This window comes from Salvia splendens, chromosome 9 (assembly GCF_004379255.2).
Source record: "Salvia splendens isolate huo1 chromosome 9, SspV2, whole genome shotgun sequence".
NCBI lineage: Eukaryota > Viridiplantae > Streptophyta > Magnoliopsida > Lamiales > Lamiaceae > Salvia > Salvia splendens.
In genome coordinates this window covers 31,496,685-31,518,726 of record NC_056040.1, presented here as the reverse complement: position 1 = coordinate 31,518,726, position 22,042 = coordinate 31,496,685, and the positions used below count along the sequence as shown (strand labels likewise).

General features: G+C 33.8%; 1 long non-coding RNA gene across 3 annotated transcripts; it reads right to left on the bottom strand.

Moving 5' to 3' along the window:
- Window positions 1-7,246: 7,246 nt before the first annotated feature.
- Window positions 7,247-10,245, bottom strand: LOC121747277. 3 transcript variants are annotated; one of them, XR_006039173.1, is made up of 4 exons: window positions 9,366-10,245; window positions 8,087-8,231; window positions 7,696-7,754; window positions 7,247-7,517 (listed from the first exon to the last, which is right to left on the bottom strand). It is a non-coding gene; the product is annotated as an uncharacterized LOC121747277 (long non-coding RNA). The 3 variants fall into 3 exon arrangements; XR_006039174.1 differs by having other exon boundaries at window positions 8,087-9,571; window positions 9,756-10,245; XR_006039172.1 differs by having other exon boundaries at window positions 8,087-10,244.
- Window positions 10,246-22,042: the final 11,797 nt, after the last annotated feature.

Below are 22,042 nucleotides of genomic sequence, written 5' to 3'. Positions count from 1 at the left end.
TGGACATGGCCTCACCCAATTAGCTTTTCACTAATTAAATTGAACCCATGATTTAATACAAGCTTATATTGGAATATTATAAGTAACCACTACAGAAGTAATATTGCACTGCCTTTCCAAATCCGAAAGTACAAGTATTCCGGGTTTCCTTTTAGTGTGTTACATTCATTTCCCGCGCTTAAGATAGAAACATCCATTAATTAATCAATGTCTGCTATGGACTTAATTAATTAACATATTTTAATCTCCAAGAGTGGACTCAGCAAGAAACTCTTATTTATTATTCATAGAGTAATCAAACTCCAACTAGCTAGGTTCCGAATAATAAAACCTTGTTTCGAGCTCCTCGTGTGGATGTTATCAAACGAGACTCTCCTCGCGCACGATTCAACATAATAGCAATCATAGCACCGCTAGATAATGATCACCACTACCCAATATACCTGGATCATTGGGTGATGAAAAACCCGCACCTTTGGTAAGTCTAAGTAGTAAATACTCAATATGGTATGCTCAATGCTAACATACATTGATTAAGAAATTAATTATCAAGACCTCGTCTTTCAGTAGATAGCATAAAGACTCGTCTTGCCGTTTAGATCCAATTCAGTGCTATACCACACCAACGTCATCTTATTTCAATAAGGCTTAGAAATAATCGGACTGACATTGCAACCTTTCACGATAGGTAGTCTAGGCCTATCTAGGTTGTGAAATTCTTATTTTTCTTTTTTCAGAACTGGCCGTGTTACCTTAAATTGGACGCGGTCCACAACCGGTCTACTAAAACAAAGACTTAGACTTTGTTACGTTCGCTTATACATTTAACTATGCAATAAACATCCATTAAATGTAAAACATAACAACATTATGACAAAAATAATATGTTGCATTTACTTGGAAAATAATAATTAGAGTTTTACAATATTCAATCACTTGAAAGGTGATTTCTAGTATACAAACCCTAACACATATCTCACACTGTTCAAAGTCAGCAAGTAACCATTCTCAAACTTTAACATCACAGAACCAATGCCAAGAATTTTACACTTCTTGTCATTGGCCATTGACACAAAAGCATTTTCAACAGGTTTGAGCCTTGTAAAAGCATCTTTGAAAGGACATATGTGAAAGGTGCATCCTGAATCAATTAGCCAATCATTCTTGGTAAAGAAACACTCAGAGGCAGATTTAACAGAGAACACATCATAATTCATGAAGCACAGACCATCTGAACCATCATCTTTGGCCAGATTAGCAAGAGGTTCCAACTGATTGTTATTATTGTGATTCTTACCTTTCTTGGGTCTGGTACATTCTGCCTTGTAATGACCCACTTCACCACAATTAAAACATTTTCTTTTAAACTTAGGGTCTTTACTTTTAGACCTAGACCTGCCTCTGCGTTGTCTTTTATTATTTCCAGAAGAATTACTGCCATCCCCTCTAGATTTAGACCTCCCTCTCACATTCAAAGCCTTAGTTTGAGAAGATTTAGAGTTGTAGTTTTCTTTAATTTCCAATTCCTTTGATTATAAAGAACTTCTTATGAGGTCTAGAGGAGCACTATCCCTGTCATACTTTATAGTTGCCTTAACATCACTATAAGTATCAGGGATAGCATTCATGAGGGCTATGCTGGTATACTCATCAATAGTTTTGTCCCTAGACCTTTTAATGTCCTGGACAAGTTTTTGAAATATGTCAATGTTAGGAACAATTCTACTTTTGTTCTAGAGAATTAATGGAATTCCATTTTAATGAAGGAGATTAGATTTATTCCGATTGGGGGAGTGACGCACAAGAGTTATGCGTCGTTATTATTGAACGACGCACAACCCTTATGCGTCGTTGGGTAACGACACACAAGGATTATGCGTCGTTAAAAGACGCATAAGGGTTATGCGTCTTACCCTAATGACGCATAACCCTTATGCGTCACACTGGTAAGCATTCTCGCCTGTCACCCGGTTGACCCGGGTTCGATCCCCGGCAACGGCGCATTTTTTTAAGTGATTAGTATTTGATAAAAATGAGTTATTCTAAACATTTGTTTTTGACAAATAGATATTACTCTTATAAAAGAATTAATTAAAGAAGTTAAGAATAAATGCCCAATCTTATTGATCCCCCAAAACGAATACATGTACATTGACAAATTAATTTATACTTCTATTATCTATGACCACTGTTTATTTTATTTTATATATTAAGTTTATTTTTGAATATCTTAAAAATTACTATTGTTTATGCCATTAATGGTATAATAACATAAAAATCAAAACTTTATTCACTTATAGATTACGCTTATATAAAATACATGGCATAATATTATATACTATTAATTAAATAATCCAAGTCTTTATGTTATAAGAAAATAAAATAAAATAATTTCCAAAATTCCTTGCTACAATATTGATTAATGAATGTTCTACCCACTATTATAAGAAAATAAAATAATGCTTATTATAATAGTGGTGACTATACTCTAATAAATAATAGTAATAATAATAGTAAAAATGCGCCGTTGCCAGGGATCGAACCCGGGTCACCCGGGTGACAGGCGGGAATGCTTACCAGTGTGACGCATAAGGGTTATGCGTCATTAGGGTAAGACGCATAATGCTTATGCGTCTTTGAACGACGCATAATCCTTATGCGTCGTTAACCAATGACGCATAAGGTTTGTGCGTCGTTCAATAATAACGACGCATAATCCTTGTGCGTCACTCCCCCAATCGGAATAAATCTAATCTCCTTCATTAAAATGGAATTCCATTAATTCTCTAGAACAAAAGTAGAATTGTTCCGTCAATGTTATCATCTATGTCCTTTGAAAGATCCAGTTTGAATTTAAAAAGCTTTTCAAGAAGATACATCCTGGATGACATAGAAGTTTCAGTAAAGAGAGTATCCAGCTCAGTCCACATCTCAGATGCAGATTCTATGGAACCAACCTTTCTGATCACAGAATAAGAAAGGTTGAGAATTATGGTTGACCTAGCTAATTCATTCATCTCAGCCACTTTCTCTGCAGACTCAGTATCAGGGATAGTCCCCCCTACAGCTTTGAAAATTTTCTGCTGAATTAAAATACACTTTACCTTTTGTTTCCAAATCACAAAATCATTTTACTATTGAAAGGGACAATACCAACAGGTTGAGTCATTTTGAAAAGAAGTTTTACACACACTAAAGAACCCAACACACAGAAGGCACAACAAGCAACTATGCTTTCACAGATAGTGGACTTAAATAAGAAACAATCAAAGAGTCCACTAAAAACAAATATGCAAAGATTTTTCATGCATGAAACTCACAGATGCAGATAACAGCAAGCACACACACACAGGAGAACAACTCAAAGTGATCCCAGACACACTTTTATCAAGTCTAGGAGAGTTCCTCCCAATCAGTCACGTGTACCCCGACAAGAGGATTTCCCAATTCACAATCACCCAATGTATGGGGGCGCAGGGGGTCACTCAAGGCGGTTAAGGCACATGGTGGATAGGTAATTAACTCAAGACATAGAGGCAAAGCTCTGAGATACACACTTTGAGAAAGAGAGAGAGAGAGAGAGCAGAACACACAATTGAAGCAGAAAGTTGTAAGAGCACCAAGATCAAGCAAGAAAACAAGAGCACATAAAACCTAACCGTGACCAGCGATGTCTACCAGTAGCAAAACCCAAACATAGAGCTAAGAAAGCAGAAATGAGAGGTTTCGCCAATTTACCTGAGCGGTTACCCTTCGTTAAGGTGTAACCGTCTTACCTCAGAGCCTATACCGGAGGCTGAGCTTTACTCTGACGAGCGCACCTCCTTTAATTTTGCGACCCGGCGTGCCCGAATGATCCCCCTGTGGCTCTGATACCACTGTAGGGATCAGACCATTCGGGATTCACTAATTACCGGGACCTCTTTTATTAATATTGTTCTGAGATGGCTAATCTCAGAGGTACTTGCCAAGTACAACCGTGACATCAAGATTACACTCTAACTAATTGTTACACAGAAACAACCCTAAGGTATCTCAAGAACATCTCTGATCTTGAGATTCCACCTTCACAGAGTACCTGCACACTTAGTAGAACACACAGACTTACAAGCACCACTCAGAACACAACACTGAACACAAGAAACCCTCACAAACACTCCAAGCACAATAGGGTAGGTCACAAAATGAAGACCGAACCCTAGGGTTTGATAAGGAAACCGAAGAAGTTGTCTAACACTCAAACTACATCGATAGATCTCTTAGGAACTGAGAATCATCGGTAGAACCAAAAGCTTGAAGGAAATCTCCGGCTAGATTCACTGGAAAACTAGAGACAAGGTAGAGAGAAGGCGGAGCAGTTTCTGAGAGAGAGAGAGTTGTATCAAATGAATGAGAAAGGAAGTGTCTATCAAACTTATAACAAACACACTCACCAATCAAACGGTCTAGGCGCTTGATCCGCGTGGAGGAGCCAGGTGGCATCCATCCAGCGAGTCTGGTAAGTAACCAGGACAGCCAGTGTTTGGGACACAATATAATCACATGGGCTCAACAATTAATCAGCCCAACTGGTTAATATTAGAAGCCCAAAGCAAGGAGTCCAAAATTCAACAGTTTCATTTTGTTATTTTGCGTTGGTCACGATTTAAAGTTTCATTTGCTTTTTTAGGCAAATGGATTCAACCACTCAACTAAATCATTACACTCGTATTCTATTATAAAATCCATATATAAAAATGGAGCTCACATTCAAAGTGAAACAATTTATTAAAATATGTGCCAAGTTAAAATAAGACTATAAATTGCCGACGGATGAAGGATTACAGATTGATTCTTGTACATCTATCTGTTCGCTTCTTAGATATGGCACTCTTTTCGGACATGTAAAGCCTAATACTCATCAAAACATCTTTTTAATGCCATTGGAATTATATAAAATAAAATAAAAGTGATCAACGACACTTGCAACCCAATCGAAAATGGGGTTTGAGGTGAGGTGTGGCGGAAAAGAACACTTTGGTGAGCGTAGCTAGGTCACGAGCCGCAGTGTGCACCCATGTTCTAGTCCGCGGTGCTGATCTACACAGTCCCTCGGCCAACTAAAATGGTGCGTTGACTCGCTTTGTTTTAATAAAAATTCTTGCTAGTGTACAGGGCTATTGTAGTATGAGTATCGTATCAAATGAGATTATTTAGCTAACTTAAGTACCTCGAGTTAAGATCATTCACTATTTAGACGATTCAAATGATTGAGTTACTAATTCCTAGATTATTAACTAATTCAATGAAATCTTAACAATTAAAAAATGGTGAAAGGAAGTATACAAAGAATAAGGAGAACTATAGAGTTCTAGAATGTAACGACAATGATTATTAGGCTACTATATGTCCTCTCTTGAATGCAACTATCCCCATGGATTAGCTTCTAATATCGAAGTCTTCTTCCGATAATTTGAATCTAATTAATTTTCTAAACTCAACTTGCCATGAATCTAAACAAACCCAATCGCGATCATTTTAATTTTTATCTATTCAAATTTTGTCAATAAAAGAGTTTAGGGAATATAGAAATATTTAAACCAACAAGAATTTATAGAAATATTATAAAAGAAATTTACATACATTTAAATAACATTTTCTACCATCTTGAACGCAATTTGTAAGAAAAAGATACTCCTTCCGTTTCTTTAAAATATGAACTTTGGAAATAGCATGGATTTTAATTAGTAAAGAGAGAAGTTGAGAAAAAATAGTGGAATTAGTATTATGATTATGGAATCCATTTCCTAAATGATGCTTCTTATAGGTAGTGGAAAATACCTATTTAAACAATGATCTTCAAAATTGGATTGCTCATTCATTCGCTACTCAGTTCCTCCTTTTTCTTACTCGACCTCTAGGCTTCTAACTACACCTAGTATCTACTTTGAATATTGTGATCAACGTTATTAGAGTATGAAGGAAAATAGAGGAAAAACTTTTGCAAGATAACACAATTTTTAAAATGTCTAATAGAAATCGATATAGGAGCAGTATGCCTGAAAAAATACTCCCTTCTAGCCTCAAAATATAGACTAGTTTTATCAATTTGTGTCGTCTACCAAAATTAAACAAAGTCTAAATATGGAAAAATTTTAACTAATTACACATTATTAATAATGGGGACCCCACAATCCACTGACACTACTACCACTACTTTTTCCCTCTCTCTTTCTTACTTTTTCCATCTCTCTCTTGCTATACCAATTGCACATTAAACTCGTGTCATATACAAATTTATCTATCTTTTAGTCACGGAGGGAGTAAATAACACAATAAATCAATAAGACCATGAGGTAGGAGACTATTAAGTGATGACGTGTTTGATCCAAAGATCATTTTGGTTTTAATCTGCCCTTAAGTGTAATCTGTCATCTAGATTGTCCAAAAAGAGCTCTATAATATATAAGTGACCGTCTTAGTAATTTCCAGCAATTACCTTATGCTATCAGAAATAATAGTTAACCAAACTGAAGTTAGTGAAATCACTATGCTAGAATTTTCACTTTTGTCCGATTCACTTGCTTCATTTTATTAATTGTTTTTTTAAATTAATTTTTACTTATAAAACCTTGTTTTTCCAAATATTATTTGGAGACCAAATTATAGTACTACTACTTAAGAGATTACTTTAAGAACACTATTCACTTACTGTCTGTTATTAGAGCTAAGAAAAAGTGTATTTAATGTCATGTATCTAATTTTACGAAGTTTTTAATTATATAACTTTTGAAATATTAATTTTCCAAATATCATAATTTAAACAAACACTACTAGAAAATTGGCTTTTTATGGCACTTTAAAATGCCACAAGAATTATGTTAACATTACACTTTATCTATAATGGCACTTGAAGCAAGTGTCAGCCCCAACACATGTAGTAATAGTTCATGTGTAAGTAAAGATCAATCATTGCTACACTAAAAAAATGTAATGAAGAATCACATCTAATGGCACTAGCAATTGCCACAACATGTTCTATTAGACTACACCAATATACTTGGACGAAAATTTAAGGAATACCCCCCATAAATATATATTATTACAATTTCATCCTGCATTTTATATAATTTACAATCTAGTCTACAAATTTCTATAATTTATATTTACATCCTTCAAATACGTAAAATTTACATTTTACCTTTATAAACATAAATAATATTTCAATTTCATTTCCAACATATAAAAAATTCATATTAAACTATAATTATTCATCCAACAAAATTACATAAACAACTCATTAAAATAAAATGTCATATTTAAGTAACAAAAATTCCAAGTATCTAATGCCAAAATGTAATGTGTTTTTTCACACGCATACTGAACATATTAAGTGTTGTTCATCTTCCATGTAGTAAAAACTGTAAAGTCCTATCTATCCAAAAGTGCATAACATATTTGCACGAGACATGCTTGCTTCTTTAGATACGTGAGTCTCTTATTGCTGTCAAATGAGCAAATGTTCTCTGCGACGCAACCTGAAACATTTCAGTTTTAAAACTTGGAGTTACTACATAAACCAATGTACTATGTACAAGAAGAATGAAAAAACTGAAAGAAAGAAACTATATCAAAGAATAAAATATAACTACATGGGATGAAAACACACATGTCAGAAAATGGATGCCCAAAAACTTTGTAAATGAGGATGGTTACCTATAAATCTTTATTTAATAGAGTTGTATACCCTCCAAAAAATCCATCACTCTTTCCTGCTACAGAAATATCCAAAGAGATGATTAATTTATAGGTACATAAGAACACAAGTATTCCAGAAAATGAAGCAGATTATTATGTGTATAAAGTGTCCAAATCTAACTGGAGCAACATATGTTCTGCCATGAAAAGAATTTAATAAAGGAAAACCATTATGAAGATCACTCATATTGAACTATTCCATATGTCCCTATAAATTATATAAATACGATGGAGTTAAAAAACATGGGCCCAAAGAAATTCTAAGAAGCTATGCATTATATAGTTGATCAAAGCAATTGGAAGTTGATCTTAGAATGAGAAATATAATGATAAAAGATGATAAAAGTACCAGATTCTTAAATACTACAAGCATTCTTTGCCACCATATTGGTCCTGTAAGATAAGGTCCAACTACTACTGCTAGAATCATCATTAAGGTCTCACCATCTTAACCCCTGGGAAGTAGCTTTTGTAATGCATCTTTGTTCCCATTTCTGTAAGAGATAGAAAACAATAATTAGCAATTCAAGAAAAACTAGAGTAATCTTTGATGTCTTATTCTTTTGATACACTTTTTACCACCATTTACATGGTGTTGTCGGTCAAAAGTAGCATCAACAATATTTCTCGCAGTAGGAGGCGTATTTGACATAATCACTATTGCTCCCTGGAATACTTAAGCATTGTAATATAGAATAAGATCTTTATCGGTTACTCTATTTTCTAAAAGCTTGGCAGAATCAAGGATCTAATATGCAACTAGCACATGCTTGAAGTGGAAAGAGAATAGCAGTTCAGAGAAAAAGCCAAAAAAACTGACTTTGAAATAGTTGTTTAATAGTGATGGAAGTTAAACATAAAGTTGTTACCACTTAAATACTAAGCACGCATAATTTACATAATACACTTAGATTCAATGCTTCAAAAAATTAAAACTAAATAGTAAAATATAAAGTTAGTTGTTTCAACTTAATCATTAATATTTATAACTTACAAGATCCAAATTGACCAAGTATTTTAACAACATATTCACATTCATCTACTTCTTAACTTTCGATGAACTCAAACCAGAATATGCAGAAGTTCCAGAAAATCAACATTTCCTCAAGTAAATGTCTGTCGTCGTCATATTACTATCTGATTAATAAGCCAATAAACAAATACTATGAATAACAATCAATACTAAGCATATATATTCACATCAACTAATATTGAAACCTAATTAATATAGGATAAATTATTTATAAATGTTTATTCTACTAACATACTGTAAGTATATGGTGGATCCTAACTACAGGAACAAAATCTGAATTATCAAATACTAAATGCATCCATGTGTGTTTAAACTTTTAATAAACCGTACTACGACCTTTGAACACTAAAAACCAATAAATGAAAACTACCAAGCAAGATAGCACAGTCCAGAGCCCCCATAAACAACTACCTATAAAAAAGTTCAGCTTTTCCCTTCTCAAAAAAGGAATGTGAACTAAAAAGCAAACAAAGATAAGAAAATTTAGTACCATAAGCAATATTTGTTGAAGCAACTACCTATAAAAAATTCAGCTTTTCCCCTCCCAAAAAAGGATGTGAACTAACAAGCACACAAACATAAGAAAATTAAGTACCATAAGCACTATTTGTTGAAGCAGCTGCAACAGAAAGTAAGCCATTATTCATGTTCTCATGTTTTTCAAATCCTGCAAACCAAAACACAGCAAATATAGCCTACCTAGTTCCAAATACGTACAGGATTCCACAGAAACGGTGACAAACTACTCCAATTGTAGAAAAAAATCAAAAAGCAGTAGCACCAATAACTTTTAAAGCACAACTGCACAAGCACAAAACATTTCTTTCACAACTGTTGCTTCAATCATAAGCAAATAAGGAGCATTTTACAAGAAGAAATAAGGAACATATATTAGTACACTGTTTTGTGATGGCACATAAACTTGTGAAGATCCTTATTTTGTCACTAGAATTGAAATAAAGATTTGTATACGAAGTTAGGAGACCTTCTTAGGAGTAATTTCAATTTGTGGTAACATTTGTGGAACCTAAAAGCAACCGTTCCCGGCGGTAGCGACGTGGCTTCTTTACTTTGTCGGTGGTCGAATCCAATTTCCTTGCAGGCTTCACAATTTAAACACAATCAAAAAGGTTAAATCTTCACAAATAAATAAAAAAATCGAGACTATGAAAATTATTAGGCTTTCCATCTTGCTATTGCTATCTCTGGGAAGCAGATTGCAGAGTAGCAGATTTCTCCGTAGCTGATTGAAATTTCAGGGCAAAATGAGTTGAAAATTGAATAATTAGAAATTAGAGAATCAGGGGAAAATGTTAGGCGAAAGCTGATTGAAATTTCAGGGCAAAATGAGTTGAAAACTGAATAATTAGAAATTTGAAGGGAAAACTTCTAAATATTTGGAGCCTTTTTTTCTTTTTTTGAGGTGAAACAAGGTTCTCAATAATTTACGATACATTGTACGACTCACAAGTGCCACTAAATGATTCTCTTTATGACACTTATTTGGAGACGTAGTATTAGTTTAGGATATAAGTGTGGTGAAATATTGGTGTAATGAGTGACTGTCTGTAATGACAGTTTTAATTAAGTGCCACAAATTTGGTGTAGTATTATGCTATTTTTCTAGTAATATAAAATTGGATACTATAATGATAATAAATTAAAAAGTAAATCATGGGAGCATAAATAATAAAGGTCCGATTGGAGTTCTATGCCAATTTTGTTGCATGTTTGTGTTTATGGTAAACTATAATATGTTGAGATGGCATGTGAAGTCCAGACTCTTGACTAAAATCATTTAGAAGAGTCAAGTACGTAGATTAAGAACTGGATCGGAAAAGTATAGATTTGTATTTCACGAGTAAATATAGTTTAAAGTATGTATAATCAATTCACATATAATAACGGCATATGAATATATTATCAACGTATAAATATAATGTAAGCCTAGGGGTTTAGTTATACTCCATGTCATATACTACTATACTATATGAATCTACCAGCTGCCAGCCTATTGATTTTATTATGAATAGTCAATTTTTTAAGAAATGACAGTTCATAGAATAAGCAAATATGTGAAGTGAAGCATACGCGAATTGGATGGCTGTTTGCATAGGCAAACTTTAATTTTCAAAGAGGTTGGCAAAAAAAATATTAGAATCCTGGCATATATCATTCCCTTTTTTAGAGGGCATATATATAGAGGAATTAGTTGATATGTTGTTCATTTGATTGGTGGTTTAGCGACTCTTACATTTGATATATCATTGTTGGAATGGTCGACTTTACGTCGGTGGAGACAGGACAATTCTAATATTTATCACAAAAATTTGTCGGTTACAAATTACACAAAATGTTTTGAGTATTAGAAAAATTGTACTTCCTTCGTCTGTCAATAGATTTTCTATTTTTTATCTGATTCAAATTTAAAAATTATTTCACTTTATAAAAAAAATAATAAAAAATATTAATAAAATATAAATCTTATTTTTATAATTTTATAACAAAAATGTGAATAAATGAGTTATGGAAGGTGCAAACCTCTTTCTAAAAATAATAAAAGAAAAATAAGATATATATTGACGGACTTATGAAAAGGGAAATATGTGACATTTAATGTGAACAGAGAGAGTAATAAACTTTTCGTAGAAAAAAAATAAGAATGGAAATAGGAAAGTTTCAAATACTCCTTCCGTCCCTGAAAAATATGAACTATTTTCTTATCAGTCCGTCTCGATAAATGATGAATTTTCTAATTTTGGAATAGTTAAACAACGCATTATTCCTACACATCATTTTATTTACAGCTTATACCATTACACTGCACTACTAATGATGTGCAACTCACTCTGCACTAGCATTACTTACATTACTCTCTCTATCTTACTTTACTAATTATACATTATAATTCTTGTTGAATCAAATGTTCATACTTTTCAGGGACGACTCTAATATAAGAACTATAAACCAAAATTTATCCATATATTTAATGAAATGAATTACGACCATGATTAACATTTCAGTATACTACTCCTTTCTCCCAAAGAAGATGACCCTTCTTTGAACGTCAAGGATTTTATGCGTTAAGTGAAGAGAGTAAAGTAAAAAAGAGAAAATAATGTAGAAATAAAGATATTTCTATTTTTAATAATGCGTCATTTTGGTTGAGATAAACTAAAAAAAATGGATCTATCTTTAGTGAGGTGAAGGAAGTAATATTTAGTTTAAGATTTAATATGTACTCCGTAAAATTTAAATTACAGCGTCTTACTTAGTTTTAGATTTGATATGTACTCCGTAGGATTTAAATTGGTATATATTCAAGATATGTGTGAATCGAATAATATTAAAATTTGATGTTGAAAAAAAACTCAAATTCGGGATTGAATTCAATTATTTTTTCTCGCCAATGGTGTGCGGCAAATTGTGGCAAGGAGTAGTATATTAAAGCTTCTTTTAATTTGAATTTGACAGGATAAAAGCCCATATGACCCAAAGAATTATTTTTTTATTATAAACTCTGATTAAATTCAGCAACGAGCCCATTCTCTTTTAGGGTATTAAAATGATCTGAAAAAAATGAATTCTAATAAAATCTCTGATTAAATTCAGCAATGAGCCCATTCTCTTTTAGGGTATTAAAATGATCTGAAAAAAATGAATTCTAATAAAATTCAATAAATCTCGGGTTATAAAAATTTATGACAAGGATTTCAATTTCATTAAATAAAGGCCGCACACCTGCGCGGACGTTCGAGTCATGGACATATTTTGTTTTTAATCAATGTAATTAAACTAATTTCTACAATTAATTATGTATAACTAAATTCTAGTTATGAGTTATTAAACTCTAATAATATACTTAAAATAAGGGTTGCGGGATGTCCATATGGGGCGGAAGTCTGAAGTAAATTGTGAACAATAAGATAAATAAATTAGGGAATTAGCCAAAGAACTAGAGTTGTTAATTGGGTTGAGTCGACTCAGTAGCATGACCCAAACCCAATCCATCAATGAAACGAAATGGATTAAGGTTAGGCTCATTAGTTCTAGTGGACTCCAATTGAATTATTTTGAAACTCTGACCCAAGACCATTCCAAATAGAAATAAGACCATTTCAAATAGAAATAAGACCCAGAGTATTTTAGGAATATTGACGCCAAATATTACAAGATTTTTTTAAAAATTATTTTTTTCGCAAACTTTAAACTTGGCATATAATATCACGAACTTAAATAGTTGTTTAATTTTTTCTACTAGCGACAAAATTCAGCTACAATTTATTTGTTATTACATCACATAAGATATGGTTACCACAAAAAAAAGCAATAGTGATGTGATTACAAAGTTCATAGAAGCCAGATATAGTTATCCATCTCATTTTAATGAAGTTGGATTTTGTCGTTGGTGGGAAAAATTAGACAACTATTAAATATCAAGTTCATAGTTCGTGGGAAAAAATATAATGTTTTGAAAAATTTCGTGATATTAGGCGTTAATATTTTAAATAAGTTTATATTTTGAAAACTTTCATGATATTAGGCGTCAATATTTTAAATAAGTTTATATTTTGAAAATTTTCGTGATACTTAGGCGTAGAGATGTATCGGGTCGGCCCGTTGGGTTTCGGGCCAACCCTATTCGGGTTGCGAGTCAATCGGGTGCGGGCCAATCGGGTTGTGAGTTCTTTCAGGTTATAAAAGGTCGACCCTAACCCTAAAAGCTCGGGTTTTAGGCTAGCCCATCGGGTTGATCGGGTTGCTACCGATAAGATTAACATGCGATCAATTCAATAAATAATGATGAAAATTATTTATATTCATAAAATGTAAAATATTTAATTATGATAAATTTGAGATATATGCTTAAACTCAATCATAAACATGATCAAATACTAATAGTTGAGATATTTCGTGAAATTTTAATGCATGTTTTAGAAATGTACATAATTTTTTTAGTGAATTTGAAGTTTATAATTTATTTATCAATTATTATACTAATAAAAATTCAATATATAATTTATATATTCAATATAAATTGAGATTTATTTTTTTATTTCTCTATATCATAAAATTAATTAATGAAGTATCGAATTATGAATAAAAAAAATACTCCATCCGTTTTTTACAAATAGCAACTCTTTCCATTTTAGTCTGTTCTTTAAAAATAGCAACTTTCAAACTTTCTATTTTAGGAAATCTTTACACCCATATACATCAATTTATTTACCACTTATACCACTACAACTAACAACTTAAAGTGGACCCCATGATCCACTAACATTAATTCCATTACTTTTTTTCTCTCCATCTCTCTTACTTTACCAATTTTTTTTTTCTCTCTCTCTCTTACTTTTCCAAATTGTGCATTAAAACCCGTGCCGTTTCAAACCTCCATATTTTTAAAAAACGGAGAGAGTAGAATAATAGAAATTTACCAGGCTTTCGAGCCAGCCCATCGGGTTTTCGGGTTAGGCCCTAACGGGTTGCGGGCTAATCGGGTTTTGATTTTATCGGGCTGGAAATTTCCATCCCTAACCATATAAATTTATCGGGCTAGAAGGCGTCTTAACGAAAGCCCTTCTCGATCTGACGAGAATAAAAGACATGTGATCTGGCTCATCGGCTATTACTTATAACAACATCATGGTCCTGTACAAGAGAGCAGATCGACTCGAGAAAATCCCTCTAAGAAAATGTAGTAGAATGGTGTAGCCGAAAAAGATGAAATGATGAGGTTATATAACTTGATCTCACTAACTATATGCTCATCTAGGGAAAAAAGATGAAATGATAAGGTTGTGGGCTTTACAAAAATTTGTGTCTAAAATGCAGAGTAACAAAAACTACATCACCATAATGGGCTATCTGGTTAAGCTTGGAGAGCTCAAAGAAGCCAAGGTTGTGCTAGATGCCATACATACGACTTCAGAGTGCCGAACACACTCCTGATTGGCTGTGTCAGAAAGGTCTCCCCGATAAATGGAATGCACTGCTTCAGGATATTATAAAAAGGAAAGAAATATCGACCTCCCTTCACAAGGTGTTCTCTTTAAAATCTACACCGCTCTTCATTTAATTCAAAATATGGTGATTGAACGCAGTTAATTAAGTTCCGATTTTTATCATGCCCACCGAACTTCCACGCTTTCTTTTCATCCTCTAATGTCCTGTCCTTTCGATAAGTGCTTATGGAGCACTCTTGTAGCCGCATGACACTGAGAACTAGAAGCTAAATAAGGTGTGTTTTTGTAGTGATATTCTTCCTTTCACCATGCTGTAGTTTCCTTTCTAATGAGCAGTGTTTGTGTGGTACTTGGTTTTAAGTTGTTGGTGTAAAGGAAAAAGAGAGAGTGGACGAAAGGGGAACAAAATGAGGAAGTTGGCCGATAAGAAAGGAGGTGCAAAAAAAAAAAAACTAGAAAGTAAAGAAAGGAAAAAAAAGAAAAAAAGAAAAAAAGAAAGAAAGAAGAAGATGCAAGCAAAAAAAAGAAGATAAAGCTCTATTGGAGGAGATGAAATCAATAACAAAAAGAATTGTTACAAGAGAGAAAAGGAGTTGAAGTAGGAGAGGAATGAGGCCGACACAGTTGTAAACATTGAGGGAGGAGAAGAGAAAACTGTCCAATCTAGGACATGCCCCATAATCCTCAATGGGAGTGATGCTTTTTCTAATGAATAGTTGCATGATGACGGTTGCTTCTTGGATTGCAAAGGAGGAGACGACGTTGGTTTGGGTTGGGTTTAGAGTCGCTCAACGAAAATTGTTTTTGGGATTCATAATTTTCTTCTTTGATAATAATTTATATATCTTATTTACAGTTTATAAAATGAATATTTTAAATTACATCACGATCAATATATGGTACTATTACTCCACCTATGATGCAAGTAAGCTCTAGAATAACATGGAATACGACAAATTGTGAGTTCGCTAGTGGTAATGAATATTTAAATTAAAGTTGGGCTGCAATCTAGAATATTGTAACAATTTCAACAATAAAAAAGATACTCTAATTGTACCACGATGGCGTATATAATATTGAGGGAAGTAAGGGTACAAAACGTATCTTAGGCAACTTAATTCCCCACTTGCAAACAATAGATAAATACGCTGCACATGAAATTTGTGAAGCTTCTTTAATTACAACTTGTATAGCACTTCACGAACTATTGATAATGATTACTTTTGTTTTAGTAACTGATACTGGGATGGGAATTTTGAATAAATTTACAACAATTATTATTAGAGAAAATTGGATTGAATCAAACTATATATCATCACCTTTTCATTTTGCCTTAGTTGGTGCTATCATGGGCATTTGCTTTGTATAGGTTCTTGCATTGCTGAAAAAAGCTTGGTATAGATTCAAGACAGTTAAATGCTCCCTCCAAGGCTAGTTACCCGAAGGGGCACCTGGAACTTAATACAAAGTGCTTGGTTGATGTCGTCTTAGATGCTTCAAAGTGTGATTATAGTGTTTGTGTGTTTATAGCGCTTGGCCGATGTCGTCTCAGAAGCTTCAAAGTGTGCTTATAGTGTTTGTGTGTTTAAAGTGTGCTCATGTATTTTGTGAATTTTGTGTATAGTGTGCGTAGTGCAGTGTGTTTATTGTTTGTGGTGTATATACTTTGTGTAGTTGTATTTATACTTAATGTGCAGTGCATGCGGTGCATGTATATTGTGCGTATAGTGTACTGTGAGGATATTTTGTCTATACTATGTACGTAAAGTGTGTTATTTTTTGTGTAATGTGTTTATAATGTTTATTTTTTGTATTGTGTACGAGTGTGTATTTTGTGTATAGTGGGAGACAATATATGTAGTGTGTATGTATGTTTGCAGTGCATGTATTTTGTTTATATGTGTGTGCAGGGCATGAATTTTGTGTATACTGTGTGCTATAATGTCTTGTGTGTGTATGGTGTGTATAGAATGTGTGTTTCATAGTGTGTGTTTTTTGGGGTAGTGAGCAGCATGTGCATTGTATGTATATCGTGTGTGGTGCATATACTTTGTGTGCAATGTGCACCGTGTGGTATGATGTATGGTACGTATATAGTGCGCAATGTGTATGAAGTGTACTATTTTTTGTTTAGTACGTAGCATGTTGATTTTGTGTAGTGTGTATGTTTGTGTGTGTTTTATTTATATTGTGTTTGTTTGTTTTATTTATTTCGTGTTTAATGTTTTTAGTAGATGACACGAATTTAAAATTTGTGTATTGTATGTGTGCATTAGTTGCATAGTGTCTAAACAGTGTATTTTGTGTCATTATCAGTAGTGTGTGGAATGTGTGTATGTATGTATGTAGTGCATGTGTATTTTTTATGTATTTTATTCGTAGTATTGTGTTTAATGTTTATAGTATATGTCGTGTATGTATACTGAATGTAGTGTGTTTGTAATATTTATATTTTGTGTGTACAATATGTAGTGTTTGTTTAATATGTATGTGTGTAAAGTGTGCATATTTGTGTGGTGTGTATAATTTGTGTTCAATGCGCAGTGTGTGTATATGTGTGTGTTTTTTATTTATATAGTGTTTGTTTATTTTATTTATACCGTGTTTAATGTTTGTAGTATGTGCCACATATGTATATGTTGTGTATTATATGTGTATATTTGTTGTATAGTATATAGATTGTGTATTTTGTGTTAGTATTTGTAGTGTGTGCAATGTATGTATGTATTTTTTGTGTGTATGTTTGTGTCTTTTATTTATAATGTGTGTATTTAGCGTGTAGTGTATAATATACGTTGGTATACTTTGTGTAGTGTATATATACTTTGTGTACGATGTGTGTGCGGTGCATGTATTATGTGTAGTGTGTTTAGTATGTTTATTTTGTGTATTGTGTCCGAGTATATTCTGTGTATAGTATGTGTTTTATGTACTCCCTCCCTCCATCGAATAGTAGATGGCATACTTGGGGAATTGTACGGGATTTTAGGAGATATTGTTTTGTGTGTTAGGTGGGGAGAGAAAATAGTATATTTATATTAATGTGAAGGAGAACTTTTTCCTTAAAAGGAAATGTAACATCTTTTATGGAACAAACTAAAAAGGAAAGTGTGACATCTATTATGGGACCGAGGGAGTACAATATATGAAGTGTGCATGTATGTTTGCATTGCATGTATTTTGTTTATATGTGTGCGCACAAATTTATGAATTTTGTGTAAAAGTATGTGTAGTATGTTTATAATGTCTTGTGTGTTTATGGTGTGTCTAAAATATGTGTTGCATAAATAATGTGTCTATATTTTTTGTGCAGTGACCTGTATGTGTTTTGTGGTTGTATTGTGCGTGGTGTATATACTTTGTGTGCAGCGTGTGCTATGATGTATATTATATATAGTGTGTTGTGTATGAAGTGTTTTTTTTTTGTATAGGGTGAAGTAGTTTATTTTGTGTGTATGTGTGTGTGTTTTATTTATATTGTGATTGTGTATTTTCTTTATACCATGTTTAATGTTGGTATTATGTGCCACATATGTATATATTATTTAATTTATGTATGCATTTGTTGTATAGTATATATAAATTGTGTATTTTGTGTTAGTATATGTAGTGTGTGCAAGTGTATATATGTATTTTTGCAGGACATGTGTTTTGTGGATTTAATTTAGTGTGTTTAATATTTGTAGTGTTACCGCATATGTATACTGAGTGTCTAGTGTAGTACAGTGTGTATGTGTATTTTGTCTAAACATAGTGCGTAAAGTGTGTTATTTTTTTGTTGCGTGGTTAGTATGTTTATTTTGTGTATTGTGTACGAGAGTGTATTTTGTATATAATGTGTGTTGTATATGCAGTTCCTTTTGTGTGAAGTGTATTTTATTTATATTTTGTTTGTGTATTTTATTTATACTATGTTTAATGTTTATAGTATGTGCAACATCTATATAAATTGTGTATTTTATGTGTACATTTATTGTATAGTATATAAATAGTGTATTAGTATGTGTATATGTATGTATGTATTTTTGCAGTATATATGTTTTGTGTATATTTGTGAATTTTATTTAGTGTGTTTAATATTTGTAGTATGTGCCGCGTATGTAGAGTATGTATATAGTGCACAGTGTGTTATTTTTGTATAGTGTGTAGTATGTTTATTTGTGTATAGTGTGTGTGTGATTGTTTTATTTATATTGTGTTTGATGTTTGTGGTATGTACCATGTATGTATAAATTGTGTACTTTATTTGTGCATTTGTTGAATGTTATATAAATACTGTATTTTGTGTTAGTATATATAATGTGTGCAATGTATGTATGTTGTGCATGTGTTTTGTATATTTTATTTATATCGTATGTAATGTTTGTAGTATGTGCCCCTTACGAATATAGTATATTTATAATATTTGTATTTAGTATTTTGTGTAAAGTGGTGTAATGTTTGTATTATATGTGATGAACACAAATGTAAAGATCGACGCGCTATTTACGTGGTTCGATTCTTGGCAGAATCTACATCCACGGACCAAAAAAAGGGGATCGGTCTTATTACAAACACAAGTCGAACGAAGACGATTACAATACACTCTCACTTAGCTAGCCACTCAATCGGAGAAACAACTCGATTGTGAATCAATCACCTAGCTAGCTCAGAAATTACAAAGTGTACTCACTTCTACATCTAACTTCTCGAATTGAAGAAGAGTATATGGAATAATCTCTGAAACTGAAATCAGTTGTGTAACTCAATGAGCTATTCAAAACACTACGACTATTTTCAACCTTACATTTGTGCCTTTATAATTTGGGCCTCAGCATTCAAACGCTTGGGCTGATGGTTGGTCCAGCCACACAAAAGCCCAACAAAACTCCACCTTGGCTGCATCCACCATCTGGCTAGTCAGCTCCACCTTCACCAAAATTCTCTACTTTCTTGCAATCAAGTTCACCAAGTCTAAGCAGTGTTCAAACTTGGCACTTGGTAAGGGTTTAGTCATCATGTCTGCTGCATTTTCTGAGGTGTGAATCTTCTTTATCATCACCACACCCCTGCTTATATCATCCCTCACGAAATGAAGCTTAATGTCAATATGCTTGCTCTTTTCATGAAAGGTCTGGTGTTTAGCCAAACTAATCGCACTGTTGTTATCACAGAAAATAGTAATAGCCACTTGTACTATGCCAAAATCACCCAATATACCTTTTAACCACTTGGCTTCCTTGACAGCTTCTGTTAATGAGATATATTCCGCCTCTGTGGTGGAAAGAGCTACCACTGGCTGGAGGTTAGACTTCCAACTTATTGCTGTGCCATAGAGCTTGAAGATGTATGCTGATTGGGACTTTCTGCTGTCAATATTCGCAGCATAATCCGCATCACAGTAGCCTATGAGCTAATTTTCACCATCTACTGTGCAAAATAACAACCCCAGATCCTGCGTACCTACGAGATACTTCATTATCCACTTCAAGGCTTGCCAATGCATGCCACCCGGATCTGCCATATATCTGGATGTTAGACTTATGTCATGTGATAAGTCAGGCCTAGTGCACAACATCATATACATAACACTCCCAACTATGCTTGCATAGGGGACCTTGGACATCAGCTTCCTTTCTTGATCACTGGTCGGCTTCTGACTAATTGAGAGCTTAAAGTGAGGACTTGTTGGAGTTGACACCTTTCTGCTATCAATCATCTGGAACTTAATCAACATCTTTTTTATGTAGCTGCGCTGCATAAGCCACAACCTTCTAGCTGGCCTATCCCTAATGATATCCATGCCAAGAATCCTTTTTGCATTCCCTAAGTCCTTCATCTCAAAAACTTCCTCTAAATCCTCTTTCACTTGCTCCACATCTGCCTTGCAAGGTCCTGCCACGAGCATATCATCCACATAAAGTAACAGGTAGGCCACTGCTCTACCTTCCTTATATTTCATGTAGACACAACTATCAAAAGCAGATTTCTTGAAGCTCATCTTCTCCATTTGCTTGTCAAAAGTCAAATACCACTGTCGGCTGCTCTGTTTGAGGCCGTAGAGACTTTTCTTCAAGCAACAAACTTTATTTTCATCCCCCGGCTTTATGAATCCTTGTGGCTGCTCCATATAGATTGTTTCTTCCAACTCACCATGTAAAAATGTGGTTTTTACATCTAGTTGCTGTAATTCCCAATCTCTTCGAGCCACAATTGCCAAGAGAATCCTTATTGAACTATGTTTCACAACAGGTGAGAAGACCTCAGTGTAATCAATGCCCTCTTCTTGTGTGAAACCTCTTGCAACCAAACGAGCCTTGTACCTGATACTATCATTCTCAGAGGCCTCCACCTTTTTCTTGTAAATCCACTTGCAAGAGATGGGTCTTTGTTGGATCTGTGATCTGAGAACTAGAACCCAAGTTCTATTTTTAATGAGTGAGTCTATCTCATCCTTCATAGCCTTTATCCATTTCTCTTTATCTTTGCTGCCAATGGCTTCTTTGTAGGTGCTTGGTTCTGTGATCTCCAATTCTTCAGCAACACATAAGGCATAATACACAAAATCAGTATCCCTGAATCTTGCTGGTGGTCTAATTTCTCTTCTGGTTCTATCTCTTGCCAGAATATATTGTTGATTATGTGGCTCTTGATCAGATGCATTTGGACTCATTTCAATAGGCACCTCATTCTCTTCATCTGAGAATACCACCTGCTCTCTGAAATCAGTGCCATTTGAGCCTCTATTCTGATTTTCAGACTGATCAGAATCAGTCACAGCAGGTTCTGGAACCATCCCTGCATGCTCAGTGGGTTTGAATGGCATGGTTGACTCATCAAAAACAACATCCCGGCTAATGATGACCTTCTTATTACCATCCTTAGTGCACCATAATCTATATCCCTTTGTACCATCTTGATACCCAAGGAAAATGCATTTCAAAGCTCTAGGCTTTAGTTTCCCTTGCCTTATGTGTGCAAAGGCCCTGCAACCGAAAATTCTCAGTCTCCCATAGCCTCCTAGACTCCCATACCACCTGCTATCTGGAGTCTCAAAACCAATGGCTGAGCAAGGACACTTGTTAATCAGTTTTGCTGCTGTAGAAACGGCCTCTGCCCAGAATTTCTTGGGCACTGCAGAGGTTATCATCATGCACCTCACTCTTTCAAGTAATGTTCTATTCATCCTCTCTGCGGTTCCATTTTGTTGAGGATTTCCCGAAGCCATTCTATGCCTTTTAACACCTCTTTGCTTACAGAAAAGATCAAATTCTCTTGATAGGAACTCAAGGCCATTGTCTGTCCTTAGATACTTCAAACCATATCC